Source organism: Muntiacus reevesi, chromosome 3, assembly GCF_963930625.1.
Source record: "Muntiacus reevesi chromosome 3, mMunRee1.1, whole genome shotgun sequence".
NCBI classification, from domain to species: domain Eukaryota; kingdom Metazoa; phylum Chordata; class Mammalia; order Artiodactyla; family Cervidae; genus Muntiacus; species Muntiacus reevesi.
Genome location: NC_089251.1, coordinates 51,174,070 through 51,198,826, shown reverse-complemented (window position 1 = coordinate 51,198,826; position 24,757 = coordinate 51,174,070).

The window sequence follows — 24,757 nt, the reverse complement described above, 5'->3', positions numbered from 1 at the left end:
CTGAAGTTAATAGCTGACTCACTGGAAAAAACCCTGATACTGGAAAAAATTGAGAGCAGGAGGGGAAAGAGGCAACAGAGATGAGATAATTGTAATGACATCACTGACTCAATGGGCATGAGTTTGAGCAAACTCCAGGAAATAATGAAGGACAGGGAAGCCTGGTGTGTTACAGTCCATGGGGTCACAAAGAGTCAGACACGACTTAGCAACTGAACAACAGCAATGCTTGAGAGTTGTTCTAATTATACCTACTTGATCCAGAAGATACATTTTCCATCATTCTCAACCATGACTCACAAGGCACGGGGTGGGTATATGGGAAGAAGAAATTTACTTATTTGTAACAACTTTCTTGTACTAGTAGAAAAAACTCCTGTTGATTATTAGAAGTACAGAGCAAAATCACTAGTTTGTTGGTCCTTTAATGGACCGGAACCTGGTGGTCTGGAGTCGACAAGAAAGTAAGAGAGAGAAAGAGGCTGATATCCCCTGGTTTACGCGGAAAGCCAATAAAGCCCTATTCTTAGAGCTTGTGTTGCTGCACGTAGGCACCAGGCGCCCTCTCGAGTGGGTGAAGTCACAGTGCACCTTCTTGAGAGGGTCTTAGAAGCCCGGGCAAGAAAGTGAGCTCAGCGGGCCTCCGCGCTCTGAGGAATTAACCTGAAAGAGAGAGAGAAGGAAAGAGAGAAAAAAAGAAAGACACGGGGACCCAAGCTCTGATGGAGCAAAGGTGTTTTAATCAATATGGTGTGGGCATATATACTGTCTTACAAGGTAGTTATTCTCAGCAAAGATAAAGATTAAAACTCCAGATATACAAAATATAAGAGATCCCTATCAAAGAGAGTTGCAATCACTTTTCACTGTATGGTTCATAAAAAGGAAGAGGGCACTTATCACTGTAATGAGAAGTGCCTGGATTTCTCAGCCCCAGGAAAGGCCTGCCTCTCAATTCCTGATTATTCAGGAATTAATAAGGGCCAGAGGGTTCCTGACAGATCCAAAACAGCACACAGGAAGCCTCTTGTTAAATGCTTCCTGACACTAGTTCAACTTTCTCAAGGGCTAAATTTCCAACGAGCATGACTCATCAATTCCACTTGAGAAACACTGTTATAAAGAATAATCAGTACCTGATTTCTCAGATCAAGGGCTCCACAACAATGTGTCCTGTAATAGAGGAAATATATAGGAGTTGTATGAAATTAAAATATTTTGTAAGAGTGATAGTATAGCAGGCAGGAAGGCCAGGGGTCTCCAAACGGAGGAAAGAGGCTGCAAGTGCCAGACATTTTTCTCTCTCTTAAGCGGCAGGAGGAAACAAACCAGCGATATATTTTTTTTCTTCTCTATACAAATTTAAAAGGGGGTTTCTCTTAAAATGCTGTGTTGCCATGACACCTGGTTTCACCTGAAGCTAACTACTCTCAAACCTTGAGTTAACCAATGCATTTCTTTTTCTTATGGAAATATTGTCTTAAGATATGTTAATGTACCCCAGACTCTATCTTCAAGTTGGTTCCACCAAATGGCCCAACCTACTTACTCAGGTATTGTTCCCCTAATCTATGTAAATGGAACTATTTGTTGGTAATCTGCCCTTCTGCAAGATTCAAGTCAATCATTTTATGGCCAGGGATGAATTATCTGGTGCCATTCTAAGTTTTATGACATTCCTTTCTTTGCATTAACAGATTGTGAGTGACTGTATAACAATAATGTATCCGGCCTGAGGACAGTCTTTGGATTAAACCCTCTGGCTAATTCTGTTATCTTAAAATGTAAATTACGGGAGTAGATCTGGTCTTTACAAGGATGTATCCTGCCTGAGGACAGTCTTTGGATTAAACCTTCTGGCCAGCTCTGTTATCTTAAAATGTAAATTATGGGAGTAGGTCGGGTGAGGTCTTTACAACCTCCAGACATTCTTTGGATTCATCAGAGAGTATATAACTCCATTGCTAACACTAGCAAAGGGGTACTCTTTTGCCCCCTTCTGATGCCTATGTCAGAAACTTTCTCTATCTCCTTTATACTTTAATAAAACTTTATTACACAAAAGCTCTGAGCAATCCAGCTTCATCTCTGACCCCGGATTGAATTTGTCTCTTCCGGAGGCCAAGAATCCCACATCTTATCGTTCAGCAACGACCTTTCAAGAGCTTGAAATTGTACAAAATATCTGGGGTGGAGTCAGAGAAAAGAGAGAATAGACTTGATCTATGTTTTACCAATGGAGAAAATTGGTATTAGTGAATCAAGAAAGCAGATTTTAGTATAGTGTGAAAATTTATCAGGATATATTAAAGAATCCTTCTTTCAGTGAAGTGTTACTTGATCATGGCAAAGCAATGGAGGAAGCTGAAACAGCAGTGGCCTATATATGGCACAAGCACTCTTGTTCTTCTGCTCTGTCAATTATAGGTACAATTAATTGATTATTATACTTCTATTTTCCAGTTGAATTTAGATGAAGCAAAAATGTTTCTTAGTGCAGCATTATAGCAGTAAATAAAGTGGATTAAATTTGGCATGCAAAGTAAAATCTATTTGCTGTACTGGAACTAAGTGATCTCTGTCTCTTTAAATTTGAAGATTTATGAAATCAATATCCAGGATGCTTTTAAAAACATACAATGTATAAGTTTTGCAATTCTAGTTCCCACCCTTCTATAAACGAACTGTGAAATCCAGAGGGCTTCACTGTAAAGCTATTTCTCCCAAAGTGCCAAAATACTCAGAAGTATTTTCACATTCTTCTCAGCAGATTTTAATCATGTGCCAGGATGCTAATAGGGCTGAACTTTATAAAATAAAGTAGAATTTGATAAAACATTACTCTGTGAGGAAAACATTTAGTGACATGTAATATAATATAGATATAATTTTACTGGACTTGCAAATGTAATATATGGGGACATGGAAAATTATGTTTTAACAAGTGTGATAAAAAAGCTATGTGTTTATGAAAATCAGCTTACTGAAAGGATGAGAAATAGAAGACAAAAAGCATTTTATCTATTACAAATTGTATTTTAAGACATTAAAATCATGCAGTGGGACTTCCCTGATGGTCCAGTGACTAAGACTCCCAATGCAGGGAACCCAGGTTTTATCCCTGGTCAAGAAACTAGATCCAACATGCCACAATTAAAAGGTTTGCATGCTGCAAGGAAGATCCAAGATCCTGCTTGCCACAACTAAGACTTGGCATAGCCAAATAAATAAATATTTTAAAAATAATAAATAATAAGATTATATTGTGCTCAAAACATAAAAAATTCAGATAATTGCCCTAGTAGCATAAGATGATATTGATGCATTAAAATAACCATTTTTTTAAACTTTAGAATGCATCATGACACTATTTTCACTAGATAATAACAAAGCCATTAATCTTACAATTTTCATGATCAATTAAGCCTACTCTGATGTACATAGTTAGGTATTTCAGTTTGTGTTAATTACCTATTGCTGTATAGCAAATTATATCAGAATAAACATTTTATTATCTCATAACTTTTGGGAGCCACAAATTTCAGATATCACTTAGTTCAGTCATCTGACTCAGGTCTCTGACAAGGACTTCAATCAAAGTGTCAACTGGGACTGTGATTTCATCCAAAGGGCCAACTGGAGCACTCTATTTCTGAGTTTACCCATGTGATTTTTGGGAAGATTCATTCCTTGTGAACTGTTGAATTGATCCCCTTTTCTACACTGGGGCTTCTTGTGTGTAGACCTCTCCCAGGTCACCTCACACCATATCAACTGGCTTGTCTCAGATTCAGTGAGAGAGAGAATAACAAATGAATTATAAAAGTATTTTATCAATAATTCTGGTTACCTACACAAAGTCTTTCAATGAGTCAACTCTTCGCATGAGGTGGCCAAAGTATTGGAGTTTCAGCTTCAGCATCAGTCCTTCCAATGAACACCCAAGATTGATATCCTTTAGGATGGACTGGTTGAATCTCCTTGCAGTCCAAATGACTCTCAAGGGTCTTCTCCAACACCATAGTTCAAAAGCATCAAATTTTCAGCACTCGGCTTTCCTCACAGTCCAACTCTCACATCCGTACATGACCACTAGAAAAACCATAGCTTTGACCAGATGGACCTTTGTTGGCAAAGTAATGTCTCTGCTATCTAGGTTGCTATCTATATGCTATCTAGGTTGCTATCTAGGTTACTATCTATATACTATCTAGGTTGCTCATAACTTTCCTTCCAAGGAGTAAGCGTCTTTTAATTTCATGGCTGCAGTCACCATCTGTAGTGATTTTGGAGCCCGAAAAAATAAAGTCTGACACTGTTTCCACTGTCTCCCCATCTATTTCCCACGAAGTGATGGGACCTGATGCTGGAAGGGATTGGGGGCAAGAGGAGAAGGGGACGACAGAGGATGAGATGGCTGGATGGCATCACCGACTCTGTGGGCATGAGTTTGAGTAAACTCCGGGAGTTGGTGATGGCCAGGGAGGCCTGGTGTACTGCGATTCATGGGGACGCAAAGAGTCGGACATGACTGAGCAACTGAACTGAACTGAACTGAACTGAAGCAAAATTTAACACGGATCTCATACTTTTCATAGAATTATGGGGGAAAAATTGTATTAATTTTAAATTCTTAAACCCTACATTTGAAAAGACCCCGATGCTGGGAAAGAGTGAAGGCGGGAGGAGAAGGGGGCAACAGAAGATGAGATGGTTGGATGACATCACTGACTCAATGGACATGAGTTTGGGTAAACTCAGGAGTTGGTGTTTGGCAGGGAGGCCTGGCATGCTGCAGTCCATGGGGTTGCAAAGAGTCGGACACGACTGAGCGACTGAACTGAGCTGAACTGAACTGAAACTACTTGGTTTAAAATTTTAGTTTATTTATAAGAGCAATATCCAGTGTAAGAGTTCCAGTATAAGAAAGGTAGAATTTGTCCTCTAGTGCATCTTGTTCCACTAATTGTATGCTACATTAAGGCATTTGCTCACCTGATTTTCTAATTTAGAAATGTATTACATTAGGGTTTCAAGAAGGTTACACGTTGCAAATGACCTTGAAAATAATCAAGTCAGACTTCAAGTACATTGAAATGTTTGAAAGATTGCTCCTGCTGTGGAATTGATATAATTGAGTATTGAAAGTAATAAACAACAACAAAATCCAAAATAAACACATTTTTGGAATTTTCTGCTTGAAAGTTGTAATTGAAGCACCGTTTACTATCATTTCCAATATTGCAGCTTCAAATACTACTCTAATTATTCTTTTGTTTTAAAATGACTTTTTATATCTTCTGATTTTTTTTTTTTCCTCTGTCAATTGTTGTTGATGATATGCAGACTCTTGGAAAGAATATTAGCTTTGGAGACCAAAGGAATCTGGTTAACATCTAAAATTAAATGGTGTTATTTCCATGGATTTTAGCAAGTTGCTTAACCCTTTTAGTCCTATGTTTCTTTATAAATAAATGGGGCTAATAACATTGCACAAGAGAGATATTGATCTTTAATGAGAAAATATATTTTAATGATATAGAATTACTCTTCTTATCTAGAGGTATCACTATAAATAAAGGTCCTTTCCTTCATCTGACTATTTATGTATTAGAATACATCATCTGAGTATCTAAGTGTATCTGAATATCTAAGTAAGCTGATGAGGACAAATATAATAGGATATTGCCTATATGAGGAATAAAAAAATGATGCAAATAAACTTGTTTACAAAGCAGAAATAGATTCACTGACAAAAACAACAACAACAACAACAAAAAAAAACTTATGGTTACCAAAAGGGAAAGAGGAAGGAGGGATAAATTAGGAGTTTGGGTAAAATATACACACTATTATGTATAAACTAGATAATAAACTAGAACCTACTATATAGCAAAATGAACTATATGCAATATCTTGTAATAACTTATAATGGCAGAGAATGTAAAAAAGGTATCTATATATATTTATAAAAATCATTTTGCTGTAATCTGAAATTAACACAATATTGTAAATCAATGACATTTATTTATTTATTTTTTAAAGGAGTGAAGGAGCAGGCGAATGGAAAATTCAGGAGGATAATGTGCAAGTTCCATCAGTTCACTCTTATTTTAGAAGTAATAATGTACAAAGTGTCAAAGTTCAATATCCAGCACTCAGCGAAGACTCCAGAATAAAAAGTGATTTTAATATATATTGCAATATATATTTGAGAAAGGAAATACTTTAATTTTCAGAAAATATGAGAAATTCATCTTATTTTGTTATTCAGTTAATTTATTTAAAAACTTCTTTGACCTCTGTCATTTTGGGACCTATTTATTGAATTAAATATATTTGTAGTTCTTTTATATTTCTTCTAAACAAATAAGTTTCCAAAATGTTTGTGAGTTCCTAATTATTTTTCTAATTTTTTAATATCTGAGGTACCATTACACACCAGTCAGAATGGCTGCTATTCAAAAGTCTACAAGCAATAAATGCTGGAGAGGGTGTGGAGAAAAGGGAACCCTCTTACACTGTTGGTGGGAATGCAAGCTAGTACAGCCACTATGGAGAACCGTGTGGAGATTCCTTAAAAAACTGGAAATAGAGCTGCCATATGACCCAGCAATCCCACTCCTGGGCATACACACCGAGGAAACCAGAACTGAAAGAGACACGTGCACCCCAATGTTCATCACAGCACTGTTTATAGTAGCCAGGACATGGAAGCAACCTAGATGCCCATCAGCAGACGAATGGATAAGAAAGCTGTGGTACATACACAATGGAATATTACTCAACCATTAAAAAGAATACATTTGAATCAGTTCTAATGAAATGGATGAAACTGGAGTCCATTACACAGAGTGAAGTAAGCCAGAAAGATAAACACCAATACAGTATACTACCACATATATATGGGATTTAGAAAGATGGTAACGATAACCCTATATGCAAGACAGAAAAAGAGACACAGATGTATAGAAAAAACTTTTGGACTCTATGGGAGAAGGCGAGGGTGGGCTGATCTGAGAGAACAACATCAAAACATGTATATTATCAAGTATGAAACAGATCACCAGCCCAGTTTAGATGCATGAAACAAGGGCTCGGGGCTGGTGCACTGGGATGGCCCAGAGGGATGGGATGGCGAAGGAGGTGGGAGTGGGATTCAGGATGGGAAATACACGTCAATCCATGGCTGATTCATGTCAATGTATGACAGAAACCACTACAATACTGTAAAGTAATTAGCCTCCAACTAATAAAAATGAGAAAAAAAAGGGGGGGGGGGAATCTACCTGTATCAGTCTTGACAATTCATACTATAAGTAAAGCAAGAGGGTACAAATAATAATTACCAAATGTCCTACATCTTGTAGTCTTTTAGTTGTAATGTATGTTTTGTGACATTTTAGTCCCAGGTCACTAAGGGTAAAGAATCCTCCTGCCAATGCAGGAAATGTAAGAGACATGGGTTTGATCCCTGGGTGATGAAGAGTTCCTTGAGTAGAGAACGGCAACCCATTCCAAGATTCTTGCCTGGAAAACTTCATGGACAGAGAAGAATGACAGTCTATAGTCCATGGGACCACAAAGAGTCAGACATGACTGAGCCACTGAACAACAACAACAGTGTAAATGTATAGTTTTAGAACAAGCACTAAATTTAAAGTCAGATGATGAACAATACAGTGAAATAGAGAAAAACAACAGACTAGGAAAGACTAGAGATCTCCTCAAGAAAAGTAGAGATACCAAGGGAATATTTCATGCAAAGATGTGCACAATAAAGGACAGAAACAGCAAGGACCTAACAGGAGCTGAAGAGATTAAGAAGAGGTGGCAAGAATACAGAGAAGAACCGTACAAAAAAGGTACAAATGAGCCAGGTAACCACGATGGTGTGATCACTCACCTAGAGACATGGGGGCAGCAGACTGAGGAGGCAGTGGTGGCACAGGAAGTAGTTTTGCAGAGAGGGTAGATGGAGGCGCCTGCAGGGCGGGAGGCTGTGAAGCACTCTGTGCCCTGCTCCGGGAGACCAGGCTCACTAGGCTGGACAGTAATACAGAAGAGACAGAGAAGAGAAAGTTGAGGGCCAAAGTTTAGGTGGTCATGGACCATACAGGCAGTGGATTGACCCCAGGGAACGTAGGAGAGCAAATAGGTGGGGGAGACTATCGCTTCTGGGTGTTCTCCAACATGGGCTCCAGGATCCCCTGGACCCTCTTTCTGGAGAGTCCAGCAGGACCTCTGCCTCTGCTCCTGGGCAACATTTTGACAAACGCCCAACAGCCAGTGAAGGTTTACACCCTCAATGAGTACCAGCAGTGAGCAACCAGGGTGCCAGGCATGTCATCCAGCTATGTGGAGTGGCTGAAAGACATGTCCCTGCTAGACAGGGTCTGAAAAAATGTGACCCATTGGAGAAGGGAATGTCAAACCACTTCAGCATTCTTTCCTTGAGAACCCCATGAAAAGGCAGAAAGATATGACATTGAAGGATGAGTTCCCCCAGGTTGTAGGTGTCCAATATGTTACTGGGGAAGAGTGGAGAAATAGCTCCAGAAAGAATGAAGAGGCTGCACCAGGGCAGAAATATTAGCCAGTTGTGGATGTGTCTCGTGGAGAAAGTACAGTCTGATGGTGTAAAGAACAATATTGCATAGGAATCTGGAATGTTAAGTCCTTGAATCAAGGTAAATTGGAAGTGGTCAAAAAGGAAATAGCAAGAGTGAACATCGGTGTTTTAGGTATCAGTGAACTAAGATGGATGGGAATGATTGAATTTAAATCAGATGACCCAGTATATCTACTACATGGGAAAGAGTCCCTTAGAAGAATTGGAGTAGCCTTCATAGTCAATAGAAGAGTCTGGAATGCAGTACTTGGATGCAATCTCATAAACGAAGGAATAATCTCGGTTCGTATCCGAGACAAACCATTAAGCATCACAGAAATCCAAGTCTATGCCCAACCACTAATGCTGAATAAGCTGAACTTGAATGGTTCTATGAAGATCTATAAGACCTCCTAGAACTAACACCAGAAAAAGTGTCCTTTTCATCATAGGGGACTGAAATACAAAAGTAGGAAGTCAAGCAATACTGGAGTAACAGGCAAGTTTGGCATTGGAGTACAAAATGAAGCAGGGCAAATGTTAACAGAGTTTTGCCAAGAGAATGCACTGGTCATAGCCAACACCATCTTCCAACAACACAAGAGATGACAATACAAATGGACATGACCAGATGGTCATTACCAAAATCAGACATTCTGGAGTGTTAAATCAAGTGGGTTTTAGGAAGCATTAATACAAACAAAGCTAGCAGAGGTGATGGAATTCCACCTGACCTATTTCAAATCCTAAAAGATGATGCTATTAAAGTGCTGCACTCAATATGCTAGCAAATTTGGAAGACTCTACAATGGCCACAGGACTCGAAAAGTTTTCATCCCAATCTAAAAGAATGGCAATGCCAAAGAAAGTTCTAAGTGTTGGTTGGTCAGTCATGTCCAACTTTTTGCAACCCCATGGACAGTTCCATAGTCAGCCAGGAATTACTCTGTCCATGGAACTCTGTAGGCAAGAATATGGAGGTGGTTGCCATTTCCTTCTCCAAGGAAGGTTCTAACTGCCAAACATTTGTGATCATTTCACATGCGGGCAAGATAATGCTCAAAATCTTTCAAACTCATCTTTCAAGCTACTCTTATCAGTGCATGAACTGAAAATTCCAGATGTACAAGTTGGGTTTAGAAAAGGCAGAGGAACCAGAGATCAAATTGCCAAAATCCATTGGATCATAGATAAAGCAAAATAATTGCAGAATAAGTATCTACTTCTGTTTCATTGACTATGTTAAATAAAGCCTTTGACTGTGTGGATCACAACAAACTGTGGAAAAATCTTAAAGAGATGGGAATATCAGACCACTTTACCTGCCTCCTGAGAAATCTGTATGGAGGTCAAGAAGCCACTGTTATACCCTGACATGGAACAATACACTGGTTCAAAATTAGGAAAAGAGTATGTCAAGGCTGTATATGGCCACCCTGTTTATTTAACTTCTGGGCTGGATGTACTACAAGCTGGAAATCAAGACTGCCAGGAGAAATATCGACAACCTCAGATATGCAGATGGCACTAACATAATGGCAGAAAGTAAAGAGGAACTAAAGTGCCTCTTGATGAAGGTAAAAGAGTAGAGTGAAAAAACTGGCTTAAATTCAACATTAAAAAACTAAGATCATAGCATCTGGTCCCCCATCACTTCATGGCAAATAGATGGGGGAAAAATGGAAACAGTGGCAGACTTTATTTTCTTGGCCTTCAAAATCACTGTGGACAGTGAATGCAGCCATGAAGTTAAAAGACACTTGCTCCTTGGTAGAAAAGTTATGACCAAACTAGACAGTATATTAAAAAGCAGAGACATCACTTCCCTGACAAAGGTCCATATAGTTAAAGGTACGGCTTTTCCCAGTTGTCCTGTATGTATGGAGAAGGCAATGGTGCTCCACTCCAGTACTCTTGCCTAGAAAATCCCATGAATGGAGGTGCCTGGTAAGCTGCAGTCCATGTAGTCGCTAAGAGTTGGACACGACTGAGCGACTTCACTTTCACTTTTCACTTTCATGCATTGGAGAAGGAAATGGCAACGCACTCCAGAGTTCTTGCCTGGAGAATCGCAGGGACGACAGAGCTTGATAGGCTGCCGTCTATGGGGTCACACTCAGTCGGACACGACTTTAGCCACATAGTAGTAGCAGCATGTATGGATGTGAGAGTTGGACCATAAAGGAGGTTGATCACTAAAGAATAGATGCCTTCAAACTGTGGTGCTGAAGAAGACTCTTGAGAGTCCCTTGGACAGCAAGGAGATCAAACTAGTAAATCCCAAAGGAAATCAACCCTGTATATACATTGGAAGGATGCTGAAGCTTAAGCTCCAATACTTTGGCCAAATAATGTAAAGAACTGATTGGAAAAGACCCTAATGCTGGGAAAGATTGAGGACAGGAGGAGAAGGGGTGATAGTATTAGAGAATTGGATGGCATCACAGACTCACTGGACATGAATTTGAGCAAACTTCAGGAGACAGTGTAGGACAGGGAAGCCTGGCAAGCTACAGTCCATGAAGTCGCAAAGAGTCAGACACAACATAGCAACTAAACAACAATAAGAATGTGTAGATTCTAACCCAAGATCTATAGCTAACTAGTTGAAGAACTTGCACATGCCAGATCTAGTTATTCTGTCTAGGCTCTATTCATTTATGTTTGCTAAAAATTGGAAGCAAACACAAGAATAGGATTGGACAGTCTTAAAAGTCTACTGCTAGAGTTCTTACTAATTAGTAAATGAAATTATTGCGCTCTAATCTGTATATACTATGATAGGTGAAAGAAACATAGGTGATTCTGTCCTAGTGAGGAACTGTGGGATGAATGTTTTCACAGGTAACTAAATGTTAGAATGGCACTGTAAGAAACTTGATATACTGAACCTATCATATTCAATATGACTTTAGATTGAATATTAAAATAATTTATTACTAGAAAGCATTTATTATGAAGTAATGAAACAGTCAATATACCAGCAAATTTGGAAAACTCAGCAGTGGCCATAGGACTGGAAAAGGTCAGTTTTCATTCCAATCCTTAAGAAAGGTAATCCCAAAGAATGCCCAAACTACCGCACAATTGCACTCATCTAACACGCTAGTAAAGTAATGCTCAAAATTCTCCAAGCCAGGTTTCAGCAATATGTGAATCGAGAACTTCCAGATATTGAAGCTGGTTTTAGAAAAGGCAGGGTAACCAGAGATCAAATTGCCAGCATCCGCTGGATCATCAAAAAAGCAAGAGAGTTCCAGAAAAACATCTATTTCTGCTTTATTGACTATGCCAAAGTCTTCGACTGTGTGGATCACAATAAACTGTGGAAAATTCTGAAAGAGATGGGAATACCACACCACCTGACCTGCCTCTTGAAAAACCTGTATGCAGGTCAGGAAGCAACAGTTAGAACTGGATATGGAACAACAGACTAGTTCCAAATAGGAAAAGGAGTATGTCGAGGCTGTATATTGTCACCCTGCTTATTTAACTTCTATACAGAGTACATCATGAGAAACGCTGGGCTGGAAGAAGCACAAGCTAGAATCAAGATTGCTGGGCAAAACGTCAATAACCTCAGGTATGAAGATGACACCACCCTTATGGCAGAAAGTGAAGAAGAACTAAAGAGCCTCTTAATGAAAATGAAAGAGGAGAGTAAAAAGTTGGCTTAAAGCTCAACATTCAGAAAACGAAGATCATGGCATCTGGTCCCATCACTTCATGTGAAATAGATGGGGAAACAGTGGAAACAGTGTCAGACTTTATTTTTTGGGGCTCCAAAATCACTGCAGATGGTGATTGCAGCAATGAAATTAAACGACACTTACTCTTTGGAAGGAAAGTTATGACCAACCTAGATAGCATATTAAAAAGCAGAGACATTACTTTGCCAACAAATGTTCGTCTGGTCAAGGCTATGGTTTTTCCAGTGGTCATGTATGGATGTGAGAGTTGGACTGTGAAGAAAGCTGAGCACTGAAAAATTGATGCTTTTGAACTATGGTTTTGGAAAAGACTGTTGAGAGTCCCTTGGTCTCAAAGGAGATCAAACCAGTCCATCCTAACGGAGATCGGTCCTGGGTGTTCACTGGAAGGATTGATACTGAAGCTGAAACTCCAATACTTTGGCCACCGCATGCAGAGTTGACTCATTGGAAAAGACCCTGATGATGGGAGGGATTGGAGCAGGAGGAGATGGGGACGACAAAAGATGAGATGGCTCGATGGTATCACCGACTCGATGGGCATGAGTTTGAGTAAACTCTGGGAGTTGATGATGGACAGGGAGGCCTGGCATGCTGGGATTCATGGGGTTGCAAAGAGTTGGACACGACTGAGCGACTGAAGTGAAGTGAACTGAACTGATTGCAACAGCTACTACTGCTGAGTTCGCTACATGTATGCTCACATGAGGAAGTATTCAATTGATTAAAGCATTTGAAATAATTTTCAAAAGTGATATCACAAATTAGTGAGGTATATAAGATTTATTATCTGTGGTGTCTCTACTTGCAATATGGAATATATTTATCTTACAAGTTAATATGTCAGCAAACTTTATCACATGCAGTGTTGCTATTTCACCCAGTGTAAAGTTGGATATTCCTGTTTAAAACTATGCACTATGTATCTATGTATATATCCATTTTTCTATACATTTATCTTCTTATAGTAGATAAGAGATTTTGGTAAGAAATATAGTTGATGATACAGGCCTCCACTGAAACATGAAAACATCCCACATCATCTTGGAGAATAAAGAAAACAAAACCTTAATTTTTCATATCATAGGCAGTTTTCTAAAATAATCCCAATGATGCACATTCTTTTACAGCCCTGTCTTCTTGAGTGTTAGATGAACCTAGCAATTTGCTTCTGATAAATAGAAAGTTGTAAGAGTAATAGGCCTCCTTTTTTCAAGTTTAGGCAGGAAGCACCTTGGCTTCTTTCTTGTACTCCAGCTCTTATCTTCTTTCATTCTCTACATTTCTCTCTCTCATCTCCATCATTATCATCATCTTGCTTTGTCACTCTCATGAGGAAAACCTCCATGTTGTGAATTCCCCAGTGGAATTATGTGACAGGAAACTGAGGGGAGTCTCTGGTCGAAAGCATTGATAATTCATGGCCCTAATTTGATAGTTTAAGAGGAATGGGAGCAAGCAAAACATCATGCATGCGAACTTGGAATTGAATTCTTCCCCCAATCCAGATTTCATTTGAGATGGCAGCTCCAACAGAATTGTGAGAGCATGAAGTCTTGTAAGAATTTTATCTATTGAATCCAGTTAAACCATACCAAGATTCTATACCCACAAATACTGTGAGATAACAAATGTTTTGAGCAGCTACTTTGTCATAATTTACTCAGCCATAGTATACAACGAATACATTCCCCTGATGAATTGACTTCTGATGGAAAAAGGTATATTATACATTTGTGAATTATTCTATGACCATTTTTCTTTTTTTCACAGTTCTCTTAAGACTAGAGTGTACTGACAACAGAGAAAATATAGTCTTAAATATTCAGTTTTCATATACATATATATGCACACATAAACACACACACACATATGTATATATGCATGCAGTCACTGCACACAAATTCTGAAATATTAATGAATGGAAATTTAAAAGTAAATAGTCAGTTTGAAGATGTAAATGTCTGTGAGATGTCTCTTCTATTGATATAGCAAAGCAATTGAGATTTTGAGTTCTGAGAGGAAATGAGATGACTCACCTACTAGGTTAATATTTGGCTCCTCTTATTCAAATTTTCATCTCAAATGATATGAAAAATTTTCAGACTTAGCCCTCAGCTTTTCATAGTTTTGCCTCAGCTCTTCATAGTTCCTTTTACAGTATTATTATTATTATTATTTTACTTTTATTGACTCTAAAAAGTGGCAAGTTTCTAAAAGTCTTATGATTGAATTATCCATTTATATCTGCTGAAAATAATTGTCATTGATTAGAAAATAAGGTTGACAGGGTTTTAATCTTTCCAATCAAGTGATGAATATAATATGATCTAAGTATCAGATTAAGTGGAAATGACTGCATTCTGTATCCTAATGCAGGTAAATGTTTAGGTAAGTAGTTTAAAAATGCTAAATAGGAGTTTCCTGAGAAGGAAGAAAATCCTTCCAATTAACTCACTCTGAAAAGGTCAGCTTTGGAACTGACAGTCAGTGTCTTTGTGTTTGGGACTGAATGAAAATTAGTCAAATGTCACAATATAATTGTATCCTTAGCTAGTGCACAAAACTGACAGCTACCCGAGTATGGTAATTTCCATATGTGCAATAGCATTCCATATGCAACTAGGTAACACTTCCTGTCACATAGTCAGAACTCTGTAAAAAATGAATGCAAAATAATAGCAAGGAGTGATAAGAAAGCCTTCCTCAGTGATCAGTGGAAAGAAATAGAGGAAAATAATAGAAAGGGAAAATTAGAGATACCAGGGGAACATTTCATGCAAAGATGGGCTGAATAAAGGACTGAAATTGTATGGACCTAATGGAAGCAGAATATATAAAGAAGAGGTGGCAAAAATACACAGAAGAACTGTACAAAAAAAAGTCTACATGACCCAGATAATCAGGATGGTGTGATCACTCACCTAGAGCCAGATATCCTGGAATGTGAAGTCATATGGCCCTTAGGAAGCATCACTATGAACAAAGCTCGAGAAGGGGATGGAATTCCAGTTGAGCTATTTCAAATCCTAAAAGATGATGCTGTGAAAGTGATGCACTCAATATGCCAGCAAATTTGGAAAATAGCAGTGGCCACAGGAGTGGAAAAGATCGGTTTTCATTCCAATCCCAAAGAAAGACAATGCCAAAGAATGCTCAAACAACCATACAGTTGCACTCATCTCACACGCTAGCAAAGTAATGCTCAAAATTCTCCAAGCCAGTCTTCAGCTATGTGACCTGTGAACTTCCACATGTTCAAGCTGGTTTTAGAAAAGGCAGAGGAACCAGATCAAATTGCCAACATCTGCTGGACCATCAAAAAGGCAAGAGAACTCCAGAAAAATATCTATTTCTGCTTTATTGACTATGCCAAAGCTTTGACTGTGTGGATCACAATAAACTGTGGGAAATTCTGAAAGAGATGGAAATACCAGACCACCTGACCTGCCTCTTGAGAAACCTGTATGCAGGTCAGGAAGCAATAGTTAGAACTGGACATGGAACAACAGACTGGTTCTAAATAGGAAAAACAGTATGTCAAGGCTGTATATTGTCACCCTGCTTAGGTAACTTGTATGCAGAGTACATCATGAGAAATGCTGGATGGATGAAGCACAAGCTGGAATCAAGATTGCTGGGAGAAATATCAATAACTTCAGATATGTATATGACACCACCCTTATGGCAGAAAGTGAAGAAGAACAAAAGAGCCTCTTGAATAAAATGAAAGAGAAGAGTGAAAAAGTTGGCTTAACGCTCGACACTCAGAAAGCTAAGATCATGGCATCCGGTCCCATCACTTCATGGCAAATAGATGGGCAAACAGTGGAAACAATGGTTGACTTTATTTTTCTGGGCTCAAAGTCACTGCAGATGGTGACTGCAGGCATGAAATTAAAAGTCGCTTACTCCTTGGAAGGAAAGTTATGACCAACCTAGATAGCATATTAAAAAACAGAGACATTACCTTGCCAAAAAAGGTCCATCTAGTCAAAGCTATGTTTTTTTCCCAGTAGTCATGTATGGATGTGAGAGTTGGACTATAAAGAAAGCTGAGTGCCGAAGAATTGATGCTTTTGAATTGTGATGTTGGAGAAGACTCTTGAGAGTCCCTTGCACTGCAAGGAGATCCAACCAGTCCATCCTAAAGGAGATCAGTCCTGGATGTTCATTGGAAGGACTGATGTTGAAGCTGAAACTCTAATATTTTGGCCACCTGATGCGAAGAGCTGTATCATTTGAAAAGATCCTGAAGCTGGGAAAGATTGAGGCACGAGGAGAACGCGATGACAGAGGGTGAGATGGTTGGATGACATCACTGACTCAATGGGCATAAGTAAGTTTGGGTAAACTCTCGGACTTGGTGATGGACAGGGAGGCCAGGCGTGCTGCAGTCTATGGGGCTGCAAAGAGTCAAACACAACTGAGTGACTGAACTGAACTGAGAAACAAATGTGTGAGACAAAGACCTAAGTTTCCCCTACCATGAAAATGTTGGTGTTAACCTAGGTTTGGGATATTCCCAAGTAATAAGAGCTATCTCTTATTGCTTATAATCTGACAGGTTGTGTAAAGGAAGATTGAAAACAACAAGCTATTAATGTATTCATTATCAGCTCAAGACTAACTCAAAAGGAGTTAAATCTTATGCCAAAGCAGTTGGATAAAAGTAAAAGTATGTTACAATTGAAATATATTTAGAATGCCACTTTGAATATCAGCAGTCAGTGGGGAAATTATTTCATACAAGTGAATTTTGAATACCACGTGTGTAGTAAAGTTCTGTATTTGGAGAACCAACAAACACACTTTATTATTTGATCCTGGTAATAATGTCATGGGTAAAGTAAGGTTGGACTTTTGAAATTTATTGCCATTTAAAGGTGAAGGGGAAAAAAAAATTCCAGAGAAGTTGTAAAAATTGTTGAAGTTAATGCAGCCAGAAATGTTGTAGCCCTGGTTTTTACAAACAGTTTGAATCTAGCTTCTTTGTTCCTAATTTAAATTTTTTAATTAGTTTTTATTACAAGCAGACATTGTATGTGTGAGTATTTGTGTATATGAACATATTCAATAAATTTGGTCACATGATTTTACTATTTTGCTGGCACAATATAATAAGATTCTTGCATATGACTTTTATTATTTTGTCAGTGTTTGCTGTTGTTTGTTTTGTCTCTTTTGGAGGGGAATAAAACTAATTGGCTGTATAAATTACACTGACTTACTTGATTAGGTATAAATGAACATCTATCTGGACGATGATTCAAGTAAGTATAATACTTTCACCTGAAGCCCAGATACTTTTAACTTGAAACCCATGTCAAAAAGATAGTCTCATTAAGGAAGATATAAAACTCATTATCTCACTCACTGATAAAAAGTTTCTTTTGTTTTAGTTCCAAGAAAGCATAAGAACTAACCATCCTAAAACAGTCATTTTAAAGAGATTTATAGAAACATGGAATTAGAAAATGCGATCTGAGGTGATTTTATTTTATTGATTTTTATTGGAAGTAGTTTCATCAAACTCAGAATATTTTTAAGCAATGCACACAGTACAACTGAAAACTTAGCTGACATGTCTGGTTTGAAAGAACTAGAGGAAAGCTATTTACTAAGTGTGAAAATAAAAACTCATCATCAATGATGTGTGATGAAAGTGTCCAGTGAGACTAATGAGTTAGAAATAAAATATATGTGATTTCAGAAAAATAAAGTTCATGACAATTTGAGTCATATCTTGTCTATAAATGCCAGAAGCCCTGATTAGACTCTTCCTGTGTTCGTGGGCAGTGTGTGTTTAGGGAGAGAGTAGCAGTGAAACACACATTCAGTTCAGTTCATTTCAGTCACTCTGTCGTGTCCGTCTCTTTGTGACACCATGAACCGCAACACTCCAGGCCTCCCTATCCATCACCAGTTCCCAGAGTTTACCCAAACTCATGTCCATTGAGTCGGTGATGCTCTCCAACCATCTCATCCTCTGTTGTGACCTCCTCCTGCTCTCATTCTTTCCCACCATCACCGTCTTTTCAAATGAGTCAAGCCTTCGCATTAGGTGGCCAAAGTATTAAAGTTTCAACTTCAACAGCAGTCCTTCCAATGAACACCCAGGATTGATCTCCTTTAGGATGGACTGGTTGGATCTCCTTGCAGTGCAAGGGACTCTCAAGAGTCTTTTCTAACACCACAATTCAAAAGCATCAATTCTTTGGCGCTCAGCTTTCTTTATATTCCAACTCTCACATCCATACATGACTACTGGAAACACCATAGTCTTGACTAGATGGACCTTTGTTGGCAAAGCGATGTAATGTCTAACCTTTTTAATATGCTGTCTGTCTTACCATATGTAAAATAGACCACCAGTGGGAATTTATTCTATGACTCAGGGAGCTCAAACTAGGGCTCTGTGACAACCTAGAGGGGTGAGATGGGGTGGGAGGTGGTAGGTAGGATCAAGAAGTAGGGGACATGTATATACCTATGGCTGATTCATGTCGCTATATGGCAAAAGCCAAAACAATATTGTAAAGAAATTATCCTTCAATTTAAAATTAATAAATTAAAAAAAAAATGAAGTTAAAAAAAAAGGAACGTGGTATTATTGTCTAAAATTTGTGTGTCCCCAAATCCATATGTTAAGTTCTAACATTCAATGTGATGGTATTTTGGAGCAGGGGCCTTTGGGAAGTGATTAGGTTATGAAGATGGAGCCATCACAAATGAGATTTGTGCCTTATAAAAGGGCACTAGAGAACTTCCTCATCAACTTCATTCATCTCAACACAGAGACAGATGGTTATCTATGACCCAGAAAGGGAGCTCTCACCAGATACTAAATCTGCCAGCACTGCGATCTTGAATTTCATAGTTTCCACAATTATGAGAAACAAATTTCTGTTGTTCATAAGCCATCCAGTCTATCACATTCTGTTACAGCAGCCTAAATGTACTAAGACTCTTGACAGAGATAAAATGTGCTGGTACTAGTGTTGATGGTACATTTATAGGTAAATGTTTGAGTTGAGAAGTTGTTATTCAAGACTATACTATTAGGGCCAAACTTGTGAATTGCATAGTATTAGAAAAAGTGATGCAAAGCACCAAGAACAAATTTCCTTAAAATTGCTTTCTTAGATAGAATCTAAGTTGTCTTTTTCACTGAAACATAGGGAAACACTTTTATGTATGTATTCTTTTCTGAATTACTTGCATTTTTTTTTTTTTCCATCACTCCTCAAATGGGGGCAAGAAAAAGCAGAGAACAAATGGCTTTTCTAAGGGGAGAAAAGAGCCATATCTAAGACCAGAAATATCCTTCAAACTGCTCTGAGGAAATGCTAATTATTATTCCCCTAGGAAACAGGGCACTTTGTGTCTACATATGAGTGAAATCAGCATTATGCCAGTTCATTTGAAGGAAAGAGAAAAGATTTGGCAGCTACAAAGATTGATGCCTGGTTAAACAAGTCATTAGATGGTTGGGTCATGTTTTGAAAAATAGATTTTGCTCCCCCTCCCCTGATTAATGCACAAGTCAAGGTAGAAATTTTATTCGTAAGTCATTCTGAAAGACAGAGTGTTCACATAACTAAAAATTTTATTGAGGGGAAAGACATTTGTGCAACCATATAATGATATCCTTTTTATTGGCCTATCATTAAAGAATTATATCTTATTCAGTACTGCAAATCATTCCCATAAACATTGTAATGGGAGTGAAATGTTGTTTGGCCATAGAGGAGCTCTCCAGTAATATTAATATTAAATTTATTTAATGTGTTCTGTGCCATCATCTGCATTGCAAAAAAGATCTTTTGCTAAGTTAAAAGTATTGTTAAAAGAACACAAACATAATAATGAGGCAGAGTTATAATGCAGTGCTAATAAAGGCCACATAGGACTATGTTTTAAAAGTAAATTAAATTAGGCTTAGACAAATGATAAACAATTTTGGAAAAGAAGCCCAGTTATTCTATTCAGTCTAAAAATGAAAGATTTGCCATCTGAAATACATGATTTGGAAAGGAAAAGACAGATAAAAGAGGTAAGGAAAAAATTAATCCAGCTAATGGCTCTCTTGAAAAGTTAGAAGTAGGAAGAAGAACCTTGAAGTTGATATTGTCTTTAATTCATGGTCACTGAAGCAACAGGAATCATAGAACTAATGTAGCCTTACAGACACTTAGGATTCTGCCAGGCCACGTTCAATACTAATTAAAGTTCTTACATTGACAAGGTCACAATGCTAAAACAGACTTTAGTTTCAAAGAAGACAAGGATCAGGCATTTCTAGATGAGTATTTGAAGACTGGGCTTCTGAAAATCTGCAAATGTTGCTTTTTATAAACATACAAGAAATGGAGGTAAATTTCTCCCCCTTTGCTTCATTTCTGTTCTCAGTGGCTTCCCATTGCTTTCCCTGTTCATCTTAACACCAGAAATTTGGAGGAGTGGCAAAATATGAATCAGGAAATAGTCTAACCCAAAAACTCATATTATCTTTTGTAAACATAATTTCATGAGAGAAATAGATGAGAGAATTTTGAGCTGCTGACTGAGAAGAGGTTATTCTTTTCAAGACCGATGAATTTGATAGACTCTGGACTCCAGTTCCTGCTTTGTGGCTGAGGTTTCCAAGATAGTTCTAAAAAATATAGAAAAAGGGAAATGTAATATTGAATGGAAACAAAATCTTCTCTTTTCTTTGCCTGAAAGTGAAAAGTCGCTCAATCATGTCCGACTCTTTGCGACCCCATGAACTGTAGCCTACCAAGCTCTTCCTTCATGGGATTTTCCAGGCAACAGTACTGGAGTGTGTTGTCATTGCCTTCTCCACTTTCTTTGCCTAGTAGAAGGTAATATCAACTGGTGTATCCATTCAATTCATGCTTGTCAAAAGGTTAGAAGAGATAAGTTCAAGATGTGATTTTAGAAACAAAAAGATTTGGCTAAAGATTAACCAAGACATGACACTTGTTCTAATTCTATTGTAAATGTCCTTTTAGCACAAAAATGAGATGACTAACAGTTATCTTTTGAAGATACAAATATGCATATTAATATATACTAACTGATTATGATTCATTAACATGCTGGCATTCTTGAGTTAAGTTGATTAGCTAATAAATTATTTAGATTATATAAGATTATATAAGATACAAAGAGAATAGGCATTAGAGAGCCAAGATCTGGCTTCAGTAATTTGCAAGAATGATTCAGACAATGTTCAGGATACCTGAAGATAAGGAACAATCAAAATCAAAAAGAGAGTATTGGACAAAAGGCTAATGAAGCACAAAACAATCTTAATCAGTACAATAACTTAGCATTTAGCTAATTTTATCTGCTTTGAATATCTTATAATTGCATTCCTTCAGAAGATGGGATAGATAATAAAATACTCAATTACATGGTTTTGAATTTATGAGCCTAAAAAAAGTATAGTGGAAGAATTATAAATTAAAGTACTCTGTTCATAATATATACATTTTTGTCTAGAGTGTTCTGTATCATATAAGTAAGATTCACTGGTAATTTCTGAAAATAAATGACTGTGCAAAGTTGGATTTTTAAGACTTTGCAGTGCAAAAATCCCTGCACAATCTCCCAAAGAGAAAACATGTGTTTTTCAAGTAAAAGCCTCCAGGAAAGAAAAATCCTGATATCCAAGTTATCCAAGTGATCTAGTTATTTGGAAAACTTGATTATTAGAACTGTCTTTGCTATGGCAAACTGATACTTTTTTTTTTTTTTTTTTTTTAATATATGTAACCTTTGGGCACCAGGACTCTGGGGCCGTGTAGATAAAAATGTAAGTTTTCTTCCAAGTAATAGAATTTAGATAATATAAAAATAAATTTCCACATGAATCTTCTTTAATCAATGAAAATTGTTTTTTGTTGGTTTTTTTTTTTTTTTTTGTATATTAGCACTGATCTATTTTTTATGTTGACTACTCTACCAGGAGACCTTTCTCTTTATCAGTGTCACAGTTTAAAACGTGATGCCTAGATTCAGTCTATAGGAATCATTTCAAGATGGTGGTGTCTGGAAAATCCTGAACTTACTTTTTCTCACTAACATAGCAAATATACAGTGACCAGTGACATATGAATCAGTTCTGTCTGACAGGGACCTGAAAACTAGAGGAATACCTGCTCTACAACAAAGGAACAACATGGAGATGAGTTTTAACAGACACTCACAAAAGGAGCATATGTCAAGAATGAATCAAGTAATGAGACAACTACAGATTCTAGAGACAACCAAGATCTAGGGTAGGTTTGAAGGAAAAGGATCATCCTTTAAACACGGCCACTCCTTCAAGACCAAGAAAATTAAATTTCCCCTAAAACACAGAAACAAACACAGAGAGATTCACAAAATGAAGAAACAACAACAACAAAAAAAATATTTCAAAACGGAAGAACAAGACAAAGTCCACAGACTTTAATTATATGGAAATAAGTAATCTACCTGATAAGGAGTCCAAAATAATGGTCCTAAATATGTTCACAAAACTCAAGTGAAGAATGAATGAATGTAGGAAGTGCTTCAACAACAAGATAGAAATCTTAAGAGAGAACCATTCTGAGCTGAAAAATTCAATAACTGAAAAGAAAAATATGCTAGAGGAAATTAATAGCAATTTAGATGATATAGAAGAACAAATCAGGGATCCTGAAGAGAGGATATTGGAAATCACTGAATCAGAGTAGCCAGAGGGAAAATAATAAATTTTAATGAGAATAATTTGAGGAACCTAACAACAAGCATTCTAATATGCACATTATAGAAGTCACAGAAGAAAATAACAATGAAAGGCAGAATATTTATATGAGGAAATAATGACGGAAAAATTTCCTAACCTGGAGAAGATAAAAAAGACATTCAGATCATGGAACTAAACTTATTTTCAAGCAATATGAACCCAAAGAAACACACATTAAAACACATTACAATTAAAATATCAATAGTTAAAGTATTTTATAAGCAGCAAGAGAAAAATACTTTATGTACATAAGTGAATCCCCTATAAGACTACCAGCAAATTTCTTAGCAGAAATTTTGCAGGCCAGAAGGGAGTGGAATGATGTTTTCAAAGTGCTAAAGGAAAATGATAAAAGAGAATGCTTAAATCAAGAACACACTCTCTGGGAGAGTTATCACTCAGAATTGAAGGTGAGATAAACCAATTCCCAGACAAGCAAAGACCAAAGGTCTTCATCATAACTAAACCAGCTTGTCAAGTAATGTTAAAGGAACTTGTTTAGGAGAAAAAAGTCATTGCTACAAATTAGAAAATATATCAAAGAAAAAATTTCACTGCTAAAACAAATACATACTAGAGGAAGTAGAATAATGGTTTATAAAGTTAGGATGAACATCATAGTAACCACAAAGCAAAAGCCTATAAGAGATACACAAAAAGTAAGAAAATTAAACCTAAAGTGAAGAGACTAAAAGGGAAAAGACATAAACAAAGAAACACAAAAATAACCAGAATAAGATTAACAAAACACAGCAAGTGAAAAATCATTTTAAATGAAATGGATTAAAGTTCGAATCAAAAGACATAAGATGACTTAATGGATAAAAAGTAAAACAAACTCCATCTATATGTTTTTCATAGGAGACTCACTTTAGATCTACAGACACATGCAGGCTGAAAGCAAAAGGGATGCAAAAACGCTATTTCATGCAAATGGAAGTAAAAAGAAAGCTGGGTTGGTAATATATATATTAGATAAAATAGACTTTAAAACAAAGATTGTAACAAAAAGGAAGGCATCACATAATGATAAAAGGGTTAATCCAACAAGAAGATATAACATAAATACTTATATAGCCAAATAGAACACCTAAATATATAAATAAATATTAACAGAAATCAAAAGATAACATTATGATAACAGTATTAAGTGAAGTCATATTATGATTGCATTAAGTCAAGTCATATTAAGCAATATCTTATATTATGAATAGAGATATCATTTTTCTTTCCATTAAATGTATACTTAGATGGTCCACTCATCATTTGAAGTTGCCTAGATCCTTCTGGATTCTACATGTCATCCAAGCTATTAACAAGCTCTCTTACCTTTCTCTTACCCAAAGATTAGACATATTGAATTAGCAGGTTGAGGTTTTGAATTCTGACATCTGAATTAAATTAAATATTAATATGTTGCAAATTACATAACCTGAGCTTTTGTGATTCAACTTCTTTGTGAAATGCAGCAAGACTGGCCTGGGTGTTTATTTATTTATTTATTTTTTCCTTAGCACTCTCATTTGCATCACACTAATCCAGGTTCTAATTTTCTCTAATTGCAAGCTGACTCAATTTAGATCAGTGAAAATCAAGTGTGAAACTTTCTCTTAGACAATTTGAAGTGAACCTCTAGAGTACCTAAATGAGTAG